The sequence below is a fragment of the Crinia signifera genome, chromosome 3, assembly GCF_055691185.1.
Source record: "Crinia signifera chromosome 3, ASM5569118v1, whole genome shotgun sequence".
NCBI classification, from domain to species: domain Eukaryota; kingdom Metazoa; phylum Chordata; class Amphibia; order Anura; family Myobatrachidae; genus Crinia; species Crinia signifera.
This window is the reverse complement of record NC_139219.1, coordinates 111991038-112003041: the sequence shown is the minus strand read 5'-3', so window position 1 is coordinate 112003041 and position 12004 is coordinate 111991038.

The window sequence follows — 12004 nt, the reverse complement described above, 5'->3', positions numbered from 1 at the left end:
CTGGTTGAAGACTAATGCATGATAGTCCCAGCAAAAGTTGTAAAATAGAAAACTGTTGACTGACAGTATATAAACCAATCAGAATGGCTTATTTTGAATGACAGTTGCATCAACCAATCAGATGATCTCAATTCTGAACTAATTTGCATAAGGGCTTTATTTGCTCTCCATAACTTACTGAGTTCCTTCCTAACCCTAGTTTAATTGAAAACCTACAAAACCAGCCACAGATAGTTGATAACAAGAACATTCTTGACAAATTGTCTTGCTGGTTGAAGACTAATGCATGATAGTCCCAGCAAAAGTTGTAAAATAGAGAACTGTTGACTGACAGTACATAAACCAATCAGAATGGTGTATTTTGAATGACAATTGCATCAACCAATCAGATGGTCTCAATTCTAAACTAATTTGCATAAGGGCTTTATTTGCTCTCCATAACTTACTGAGTTCCTTCCTAACCCTAGTTTAATTGAAAACCTACAAAACCAGCCACAGATAGTTGATAACAAGAGCATTCTTGACAAATTGTCTTGCTGGTTGAAGACTAATGCATGATAGTCCCAGCAAAAGTTGTAAAATAGAAAACTGTTGACTGACAGTATATAAACCAATCCGAATGGCTTATTTTAAATGACAGTTGCATCAACCAATCAGATGATCTCAATTCTGAACTAATTTGCATAAGGGCTTTATTTGCTCTCCATAACTTACTAAGGTCCTTCCTAACCCTAGTTTAATTGAAAACCTACAAAACCAGCCACAGATAGTTGATAACAAGAGCATTCTTGACCAAATGTCTTGCTGGTTGAAGACTAATGCATGATAGTCCCAGCAAAAGTTGTAAAATAGAAAACTGTTGACTGACAGTACATAAACCAATCAGAATGGATTATTTTGGATGACAGTTGCATCAACCAATCATATGATCTCAATTCTGAACCAATTTGCATAAGGGCTTTATTTGCTCTTCATAACTTACTGAGGTCCTTCCTCACCCTAGTCTAATTGAACACCTGCAGAACCAGACACAGATAGTTGATAACAAGAGCATTCTTGACCAATTGTCTTGCTGGTTGAAGACTAATGCATGATAGTCCCAGCAAAAGTTGTAAAATAGAAAACTGTTGACTGACAGTATATAAACCAATCAGAATGGCTTATTTTGAATGACAGTTGCATCAACCAATCAGATGATCTCAATTCTGAACTAATTTGCATAAGGGCTTTATTTGCTCTCCATAACTAACTGAGTTCCTTCCTAACCCTAGTTTAATTGAAAACCTACAAAACCAGCCACAGATAGTTGATAACAAGAGCATTCTTGACAAATTGTCTTGCTGGTTGAAGACTAATGCATGATAGTCCCAGCAAAAGTTGTAAAATAGAGAACTGTTGACTGACAGTACATAAACCAATCAGAATGGTGTATTTTGAATGACAATTGCATCAACCAATCAGATGGTCTCAATTCTAAACTAATTTGCATAAGGGCTTTATTTGCTCTCCATAACTTACTGAGGTCTTTCCTAACCCTAGTTTAATTGAACACCTGCAGAACCAGCCACAGATAGTTGATAACAAGAACATTCTTGGTCAATTGTCTGTTTGGGGGTTCTTCATGCTGGAGATCCCCTGAGAACGAGAACGGGAAGGCGAGTTGAAGGAGTTAAGATTGATCGTGTCCAAGATGGTGCGCAATACGTTTCGATTGGAAGTCGATTTGGCTCTGAGGAAGGATGTGGATTTGGAGTTTATCATGGAGAAAATTTTGATGAAGGTAGCTGGAATTGGAAAAAATGAGATTTTTTGTCTGCAAGATTTCCAGAAAGCCGGTATGTACGATATTACCTTGTACGAGATGAATCGTTGTCTTGATGCCTGCGGGAAATTAAAAGACTGCATTAAGGGGGCTAACTCCATCATGGAGGGAATTAAGCTCACTGAACTGTTTTTTGCGTTACAAAGGCCTATGTATGTACATCTTTATGACCCGTATACAGATGTGAATTTGGTTATATCCTTTTTGTTGCAATACTGCACTGAGATAAAAGGAGGAGAGCGCATGAAAAATTCCTTTGGGATTTTTAATGGCAAGATTAAGTTTTTTGTCAAGTTTAAGCCAGAGCCCGGTGGCATAGGAGGGGTTAAACATCCTCCAGCAAGTTTCAACATAGGAGGAAAACGTGGTTTTTTGTACTATCCTGGCCAGCCTACATATTGTAGGAAATGTTTTTCTTATGGACATGTTCAGAGCGAGTGTTCAGCAGAGAAGAAATGTAGGAAGTGCAAAAAAGCAGGGCACATGGCTAATGAATGTCCTGAAATATGCAAATGTGATATATGTGGAGCTGCAGATCATATGGCAAGGAGCTGCCCTGTCTTTAAAAAGCAGCAGGAAACGTATACAGAAGGTAATGATTCAGAGAAGGAACAGGTTGTGGCAGAAGTAGAAAAGAGTGAACCTGTTGAGAAGGAAAATAAAGTGGAAATGGTTGAGGAGATGTGTATACCAGTGGACTTATCTGATTGTTCTAAGGAGGAGGGCAGGGGAAAATCAAAGGATAAGATTGAACGGGAAAGAAAGAAAAAGAAAGTTAAGGACTGGTCTGAAAGTGAAGACTCAAGTACATCAGAGGGTTCAGGAGTGTCTGGGACTCTGTATGGTGGAAAGGTTGCAGTTATCCTAAAGAATGTGCTTAAGGAAGTAAAGACAGATGTGTTGGAGAAACTGGGTTTTGTGTCCTGGAAATCGAACACAGATTTTTGGGTGGTTCCAGAAGGTTTTAAACCAGCAAAAGCGTGGATTCCAGTTTTTCAAGAAGGAGTGAATTATGTGGATCAATATGAGTAATTTTGGTTAGTGTGTTTTTTTGGAGTATTGTTTAAAATGGCCCCCAGGCTGAGTGTTTGGGGTGTGACCGTTTGGGGAGGTGCACTGGAAAGGAGGTGTGTTTATGCAAAATTATGTTAGTCTCTATAAGTTAAAAGTTAAGAAAAAAATAAAGACCAGAATGATGAGTTGGAGATAAATGCTACAGGTTGAGCATGATTGATGGATTAGTCCCTGATGGGACAATGCATGTTATCTCTAAACCTGATGGTTTAGAAAAAAAAAAAAAAAAAATTGTCTTGCTGGTTGAAGACTAATGCATGATAGTCCCAGCAAAAGTTGTAAAATAGAAAACTGTTGACTGACAGTATATAAACCAATCAGAATGGCTTATTTTGAATGACAGTTGCATCAACCAATCAGATGGTCTCAATTCTGAACTAATTTGCATAAGGGCTTTATTTGCTCTCCATAACTTACTGCGGTCCTTCCTAACCCTAGTTTAATTGAAAACCTATAAAACCAGCCACAGATAGTTGATAACAAGAGCATTCTTGACTAATTGTCTTGCTGTTTGAAGACTATTGCATGGTAGTCCCAGCAAAAGTTGTAAAATAGAAAACTGTTGACTGACAGTACATAAACCAATCAGAATGGCTTATTTTGAATGACAGTTGCATCAACCAATCAGATGATCTCAATTCTGAACTAATTTGCATAAGGGCTTTATTTGCTCTTCATAACTTACTGAGGTCCTTCCTCACCCTAGTCTAATTGAACACCTGCAGAACCAGCCACAGATAGTTGATAACAAGAACATTCTTGACCAATTGTCTTGCTGGTTGAAGACTATTGCATGTTGGTCCCAGCAAAAGTTGTAAATTAGAAAACTGTTGACTGACAGCACATAAACCAATCAGAATGGCTTATTTTGAATGACAATTGCATTAACCAATCAGATGGTCTCAATTGAGAACTAATTTGCATAAGGGCTTTATTTGCTCTCCATAACTTACTGCGGTCCTTCCTAACCCTAGTTTAATTGAAAACCTATAAAACCAGCCACAGATAGTTGATAACAAGAGCATTCTTGACTAATTGTCTTGCTGGTTGAAGACTAATGCATGATAGTCCCAGCAAAAGTTGTAAATTAGAAAACTGTTGACTGACAGTACATAATCCAATCAGAATGTCTTATTTTGAATGACAATTGCAGCAACCAATCAGATGGTCTCAATTCTGAACTAATTTGCATAAGGGCTTTATTTGCTCTCCATAACTTACTGAGGTCCTTCCTATCCCTAGTTTAATTGAAAACCTACAAAACCAGCGACAGATAGTTGATAACAAGAGCATTCTTGACCAATTGTCTTGCTGGTTGAAGACTAATGCATGATAGTCCCAGCAAAAGTTGTAAAATAGAAAACTGTTGACTGACTGTACATAAACCAATCAGAATGGCTTATTTTGAATGACAGTTGCATCAACCAATCATATGATCTCAATTCTGAACTAATTTGCATAAGGGCTTTATTTGCTCTCCATAACTTACTGAGGTCCTTCCTCACCCTAGTCTAATTGAACACCTGCAGAACCAGCCACAAATAGTTCATAACGAGAGCATGCTTGACCAATTGTCTTGCTGGTTGAAGACTAATGCATGGTAGTCCAAGCAAAAGTTGTAAAATAGAAAACTGTTGACTGACAGTATATAAACCAATCAGAATGGCTTATTTTGAATGACAGTTGCATCAACCAATCAGATGATCTCAATTCTGAACTAATTTACATAATGGCTTTATTTGCTCTTCATAACTTACTGAGGTCCTTCCTCGCCCTAGTCTAATTGAACACCTGCAGAACCAGCCACAGATAGTTGATAACAAGAACATTCTTGACCAATTGTCTTGCTGGTTAAAGGCTATTGCGTGATGGTGCCAGCAAAATTTGTAAAACAGAAAACTGTTGACTACATTCTTGACCAATTGTCTTGCTGGTTGAAGACTATTGCATGATGGTCTCAGCAAAAGTTATAAAATAGAAAACTGTTGACTGACAGCACATAAACCAATCAGAATGGCTTATTTTGAATGACAATTGCAGCAACCAATCAGATGGTCTCAATTCTGAACTAATTTGCATAAGGGCTTTATTTGCTCTTTATAACTTACTGAGGTCCTTCCTCACCCTATTCTAATTGAACACCTGCCGAACCAGCCACAGATAGTTAATAACAAGAACATTATTGACCAATTGTCTTGCTGGTTGAAGACTATTGCATGATGGTCCCAGCAAACGTTGTAAAATAGGAAACTGTTGACTGATGGTACATAAACCAATCAGAATGGCTTATTTTGAATGACAGTTGCATCAACCAATCAGATGGTCTCAATTCTGAACTAATTTGCATAATGGCATTATTTGCTCTTCATAACTTACTGAGGTCCTTCCTCACCCTAGTCTAATTGAACACCTGCAGAACCAGCCACAGATAGTTGATAACAAGAACATTCTTGACCAATTGTCTTGCTGGTTGAAGGCTATTGCGTGATGGTGCCAGCAAAAGTTGTAAAATAGAAAACTGTTGACTACATTCTTGACCAATTGTCTTGCTGGTAGAAGTCTATTGCATGATGGTCCCATCAAAAGTTATAAAATAGAAAACTGTTGACTGACAGTACATAAACCAATCAGAATGGCTTATTTTGAATGACAGTTGCATCAACCAATCATATGATCTCAATTCTGAACCAATTTGCATAAGGGCTTTATTTGCTCTTCATAACTTACTGAGGTCCTTCCTCACCCTAGTCTAATTGAACACCTGCAGAACCAGCCACAGATAGTTGATAACAAGAGCATTCTTGACCAAATGTTGCTGGTTGAAAACTAATGCATGATAGTCCCAGCAAAAGTTGTAAAATAGAGAACTGTTGACTGACAGGACATAAACCAATCAGAATGGCTTATTTTGAATGACAATTGCATCAACCAATCAGATGGTCTTAATTCTAAACTAATTTGCATAAGGGCTTTATTTGCTCTCCATAACTTACTGAGGTCCTTCCTAACCCTAGTTTAATTGAAAACCTACAAAACCAGCCACAGATAGTTGATAACAAGAGCATTCTTGACCAATTGTCTTGCTGGTTGAAGACTAATGCATGATAGTCCCAGCAAAAGTTGTAAAATAGAGAACTGTTGACTGACAGTACATAAACCAATCAGAATGGCTTATTTTTAATGACAGTTGCATCAACCAATCATATGATCTCAATTCTGAACCAATTTGCATAAGGGCTTTATTTGCTCTTCATAAATTACTGAGGTCCTTCCTCACCCTAGTCTAATTGAACACCTGCAGAACCAGCCACAGATAGTTGATAACAAGAGCATTATTGACCAATTGTCTTGCTGGTTGAAGACTAATGCATAATAGTCCCAGCAAAAGTTGTAAAATAGAAAACTGTTGACTGACAGTATATAAACCAATCAGAATGGCTTATTTTGAATGACAGTTGCATCAACCAATCAGATGATCTCAATTCTGAACTAATTTGCATAAGGGCTTTATTTGCTCTCCATAACTTACTGAGTTCCTTCCTAACCCTAGTTTAATTGAAAACCTACAAAACCTTCCACAGATAGTTGATAACAAGAGCATTCTTGACAAATTGTCTTGCTGGTTGAAGACTAATGCATGATAGTCCCAGCAAAAGTTGTAAAATAGAGAACTGTTTACTGACAGTACATAAACCAATCAGATTGGTGTATTTTGAATGACAATTGCATCAACCAATCAGATGGTCTCAATTCTAAACTAATTTGCATAATGGCTTTATTTGCTCTCCATAACTTACTGAGGTCTTTCCTAACCCTAGTTTAATTGAACACCTGCAGAACCAGCCACAGATAGTTGATAACAAGAGCATTCTTGACCAATTGTCTTGCTGGTTGAAGACTAATGCATGATAGTCCCAGCAAAAGTTGTAAAATAGAAAACTGTTGACTGACAGTATATAAACCAATCAGAATGGCTTATTTTGAATGACAGTTGCATCAACCAATCAGATGATCTCAATTCTGAACTAATTTGCATAAGGGCTTTATTTGCTCTGCATAACTTACTGAGGTCCTTCCTAACCCTAGTTTAATTGAAAACCTACAAAACCAGCCACAGATAGTTGATAACAAGAGCATTCTTGACCAAATGTCTTGCTGGTTGAAGACTAATGCATGATAGTCCCAGCAAAAGTTGTAAAATAGAGAACTGTTGACTGACAGTACATAAACCAATCAGAATGTCTTATTTTGAATGACAATTGCATCAAACAATCAGATGGTCTCAATTCTGAACTAATTTGCATAAGGGCTTTATTTGCTCTCCATAACTTACTGAGGTCCTTCCTAACCCTAGTTTAATTGAAAACCTACAAAACCAGCCACAGATAGTTGATAACAAGGGCATTCTTGACCAATTGTCTTGCTGGTTGAAGACTAATGCATGAAGTTGTAAAATAGAAAACTGTTGACTGACAGTACATAAACCAATCAGAATGGCTTATTTTGAATGACAGTTGCATCAACCAATCATATGATCTCAATTCTGAAGGATCGCTTCTCGGCCTTTTGGCTGCGATCCAGGTTCATAGCCTTGCGTGGCCGGAGGTTTGAGTGCGAGGGTCCTCCCTTGGGACCCCCGGGTCGGAGGAGAGATCGGTGATTATCGGAGGAGGAGATTTGGATTTTGAAGGAAAGATGTCTTATGTGAGGAATACGCTGAGAGTTTTCCTGGATCGAGATGTACCTAACAGTAGGTTGCTGTATCTTGTGGTGGAGGTGCTGGAGGGACTATTTCATGTGCAAAAGAGGGAAATATTTTGCATACAGGAGGTGCCTAGAACAGGCTACTTTGATGTTACTTTTGTGGAAAATGCAGTATACCATGAAGTTCTAAGACTGTCGGAAGAGGAAAAGGGGAACCCCGTGTTGGAGGGGCTGAAATTTATCCCAGCCTTGGGGGATGAAATCCCATTAACTGTACACCTTTTTGATCCCTTTATAAAGGTAGAAAGGATTTTTGCTTTCCTCAGACAGTACTGCTCCTCAATTAGAGGAGGAGTTATGCAAAAAAATGTATGTGGCATTTTCAATGGGGCCTGGAGATTCTGGGTCCGTCTAAAAGAAGCTGCTGGTTCCCATGATAAAAAAATGCATCCCCCTGCTTCCTTTGCAGTGGGGGATTTCAGGGGTTATTTGAATTACCCAGGCCAGCCTGACTTTTGCAGGCTGTGTAAACTGTTTGGGCACAGAGCCAATGACTGCAAAAAAGAGACAGTGTGCAGGAATTGTAAAATGACAGGGCATGAAGCCCGAGACTGCACTAAACCCCGAAGGTGCGATTTCTGCGGGGAGCCCGGGCATATGGCTCGGAACTGCCCCAAATCTGCGTTTGAAAAAACCCGGGGGTTGGAGCCACATGAGTACGCCCGGCAGAATGCCGAGGCGTTTGAGCGTAAAAGGGATGAGAGGAGGGCTGAGGAGCAGCAGGATGATGCTGCCAGTGAGACAATGGAGGGGAACGCTGACAGCGAGGAGGACGCTGAGGACTGCCCAGCACCCCACCAGGTACAGGACGGGAGGGGAGAGGTGTCTGGGGAAGTGCCACCGACGCCGACAGCCTCCCCTTTCTTTGAGGCGCATAATGATGGCAGCGGCATTTGTTACAGTCCGTGCTCCGGTGGGTTAAGCTCTGAGAGCTCGCCGGGCACGGCTGATTTGGGAGAGGACAGCAGAGATTGGAGTGAGGTCTGCCGGGCTACACCTGGAGGTGAAAGCCCACAGACGGATTATATGGACACCCCAGAGTGCTTAAAGGAGTCAGGAAGGGCAGCAAAGAAACCGCGCAGAGAAGAACTTATTCCAATGCCGCAGGCTTTGCTGCTAATGAAGGGGTTCAGTGGAACACCTACGCCTGATATACAGACCCTGATTGAAAAGGCAAATGAGTTTGACAGACAGCAGAGGCAGGGGTCGGCTGAGAGGCATGCAGTGCCTCATACCTCTGGCTCTGATGATATGGGTTGAGGGTATATGTTTTGTGCATGTTATGTGTTTTGTACCTGCAAATGGTTGTAAATGTTTAAAACATATGTAGGGATTGTGTCCCTGAATATAAAAGGGTATATGTCTCTAGTTAAGAGAACTGCTTTCTTAGTTTATGTTAAGGTTTTTGATTTGGGTTGGGTTTGCTGCTTTAAATGTGCTATGTCTCTTTAAATGGCAAAGAAAGAGATTGGGATTGTGTCCCTGAATGTGAGAGGGTGTAAATCTCTGATTAGGAGAACAGCTGTTTTAGATTATGTTAAGGGTTTGAGAGGAGAGGTAATTTGCTTGCAGGAGTGTGGGATAATTGATTCACCTAAAAGCACTGAGTGGAGGGAGGGTTTCTCATTATGGAGTGGATCTAGTGAGAACAGAAATGATGGTGTAGGGATTTTGATTAAGGGTAATAAAATTAAAGTGGATTCTTATACAATAATAGAAAGGGGTAGATGTGTACTGGTTGAAATGGATTATGGTGGATTTAAATTTAATTTGATTAACATATATGCATATGCTGATAAGAATATGAGGAAGGAATTGTTTGAAAGATTGGGTTATTTTTTGTGTGGAAGAAAGCCTGTGGTACTGGTGGGGGATTTTAATTGTGTGATAGATAGAGGTATTAAGAGAGGTATGGGTGAAGTGAGGAATGATGTCACAAGTAGTTTGCTGCGTGGTTTGATTGGTGATTTTTCACTTATGGATGTGGCGAAAGAATGTGGTGGAGGGGTAGCGAATGCGACCTATAAAGCAGATAGGGGAATGATTGTGTCACGTTTAGATTATGTTTTTGTATCCAGAGATTTTGAATGTAAAAGTTTTGAGCAAATGAGAGTAGGTTTTTCTGATCATGATTGTATAGAATGTAAGCTGGTGTGTATGGACAGTGGGAAGTATGGAAGAGGTGTGTGGAAGTTAAATGTGAGTATGCTAGGTAAGGAAGAGGTTATGAATGAGTTTGTGAAATGCTATGAAGTATGGAAGAGTAAGAAAGAGAGTTATGCTTGTTTGCTGAAATGGTGGGATTGGGTAAAAAGTGAGATTGCAAAATTTTTTAGAAAGAGTGGACTTAGAATGGCGAAAGCAAAGAGAGAAGAAATTGAATGGTGGGGAAAGAGACTGGATTATTTATATAGGTTGCGTGATGAGGGTATGGATGTGACTGAGGAAATATGTGAGACAAGGAATAAGTGTAAGTTCAGAATGAATGAAAAAGGACGGCAGATTGTATACAGAGCTAAAGTGGAATGTATGGAGCAGGATGAAAAATGTAGTCGCTTCTTCTTTAAGAAAGTGTGTGGTGCAAGGAAGGATATGGATGTGGTGAAAGATGTAAATGGAGAAGAAGTATGTGGTGAACGGATGAGAGATGAGGTTAAAATTTTTTATAGTATTTTGTTTCAAGAGAAGGAGTGTGATGATAGTATGGAAAGTGAGGTTTTGAATGCTTTGGAAGGGAGAGTGGATGAGTCTGAATGGGAGTCGCTGTGCAAAGTTTTGTCTGAGAGTGAGATTAAGGATGCATTGGATAGTATGAGTAGGAATAAGACGCCTGGGAGTGATGGATTGCCTGTGGAGTTGTATAGTGTGATGTGGGAAGTAATGAGTGAGGATGTGGTGAGTGTTCTGAATTACATGTTTAAGAATGAGGTTATGAGTGATAGTATGAAAGAGGGTGTGGTTGTGTTGATATATAAGAAGGGTGATAGGAAGGATGTGAGAAATTGGAGGCCAATCACCTTGTTGAATGTCGATTATAAGGTGTATGCTAAGGTGATTGCGAATCGAATGAGACGTGTGAGTGAACAAGTGATTGGGGAGGAACAAGTGTGTGCGGTGCCTGAGAGACGTATAAATGAAAATCTGATGTTGTTGCGGGATATGATTGATGATTGTTTGGGAAGGATGCAAAGAATGTATGTGATGTCGCTTGACTTTGAAAAAGCTTTTGATAGGGTTGCGCATGATTTTTTATGGAAGGTTTTGGTAAGAATGGGGTTTCCGAGTGATTTTGTGTGTAAGATCAGGAGTATGTATTATAATGTAAGTAGTAGGGTTTTGGTGAATGGTTTTTTGAGTGAAAGTTTTTTTGTTAAATCTGGGGTGAGACAGGGATGTCCTTTATCCCCTATTATTTTCGTGTGTGCAATGGAACCTTTGTTGTGTATGTTGAGGAGAGATAAGGTAGTGAGAGGTTTTATGATACCCGGAAGTAACGGTAGATGTGTGAAAGTGTTGGGATATATGGATGATGTTGTGATTGTGGGTGAGAGTAAGAGATCAATTGAGAGAGCAAAGTTGCTTATTGTTTTTTTTTGTGGAGCTTCCGCTTTTAAGGTTAACTGGGATAAAACTAAGTTGAAAGTGTTTGGGATGAAAGGTATGGATGATGTGGGTGGTGAGTATGTGGAGGGTGGGATAAAAATTCTTGGGGTTGTTTTTGATAATGATATGAGAGGGAGAGAAAGTTGGCGCGAGTTAGAGAGAAAGGTGAGTGCAAGATTGAGTTTTTGGAAACTGAGAAAATTGACGATGACTGGAAGAGTGCTTGTGGTGAAAGCAATTGTTTTACCGATGTTGCTTTATGTTGCGAGTGTGTTTATGCCGAATGTGCTGTGTTTGAAAAGGATTAATAGAATGTTGTTTTTGTTTTTTTGGAATAGAAGGACTGAATGTTTAAAGAGAGAATGGGTTATGAAAGAAAGGAAGAATGGTGGATGGGATTTCCCTAATATTGAGGTCTACCTGTACCTAAATATTATAGTAAGAGTGATGGTTATGATTGAGAAAGATACGAAAGCAGCGTGTATGATGAGGTATGTGGCGGGATGGGTGTTTGTGAATCTGAAATGGTATGAGAGGAAGTTGAATGAACCGGTTGCGTATGAGGCTAGTTTGGTTTATAAGAAGTTGGAAATTTTTGTTAGAAAAAATAATTTGAGAGATATTCCTAAGGATGATTGGAAGAAAAAGAAGAGTGTGTTGAAGGTATTGAAAGATAGAGAGACTGTTTGTAGTGTGGAGGGTTTGAAAGTGAGTGAGTGTGAGGAAGTGTGGAAGAAAGTG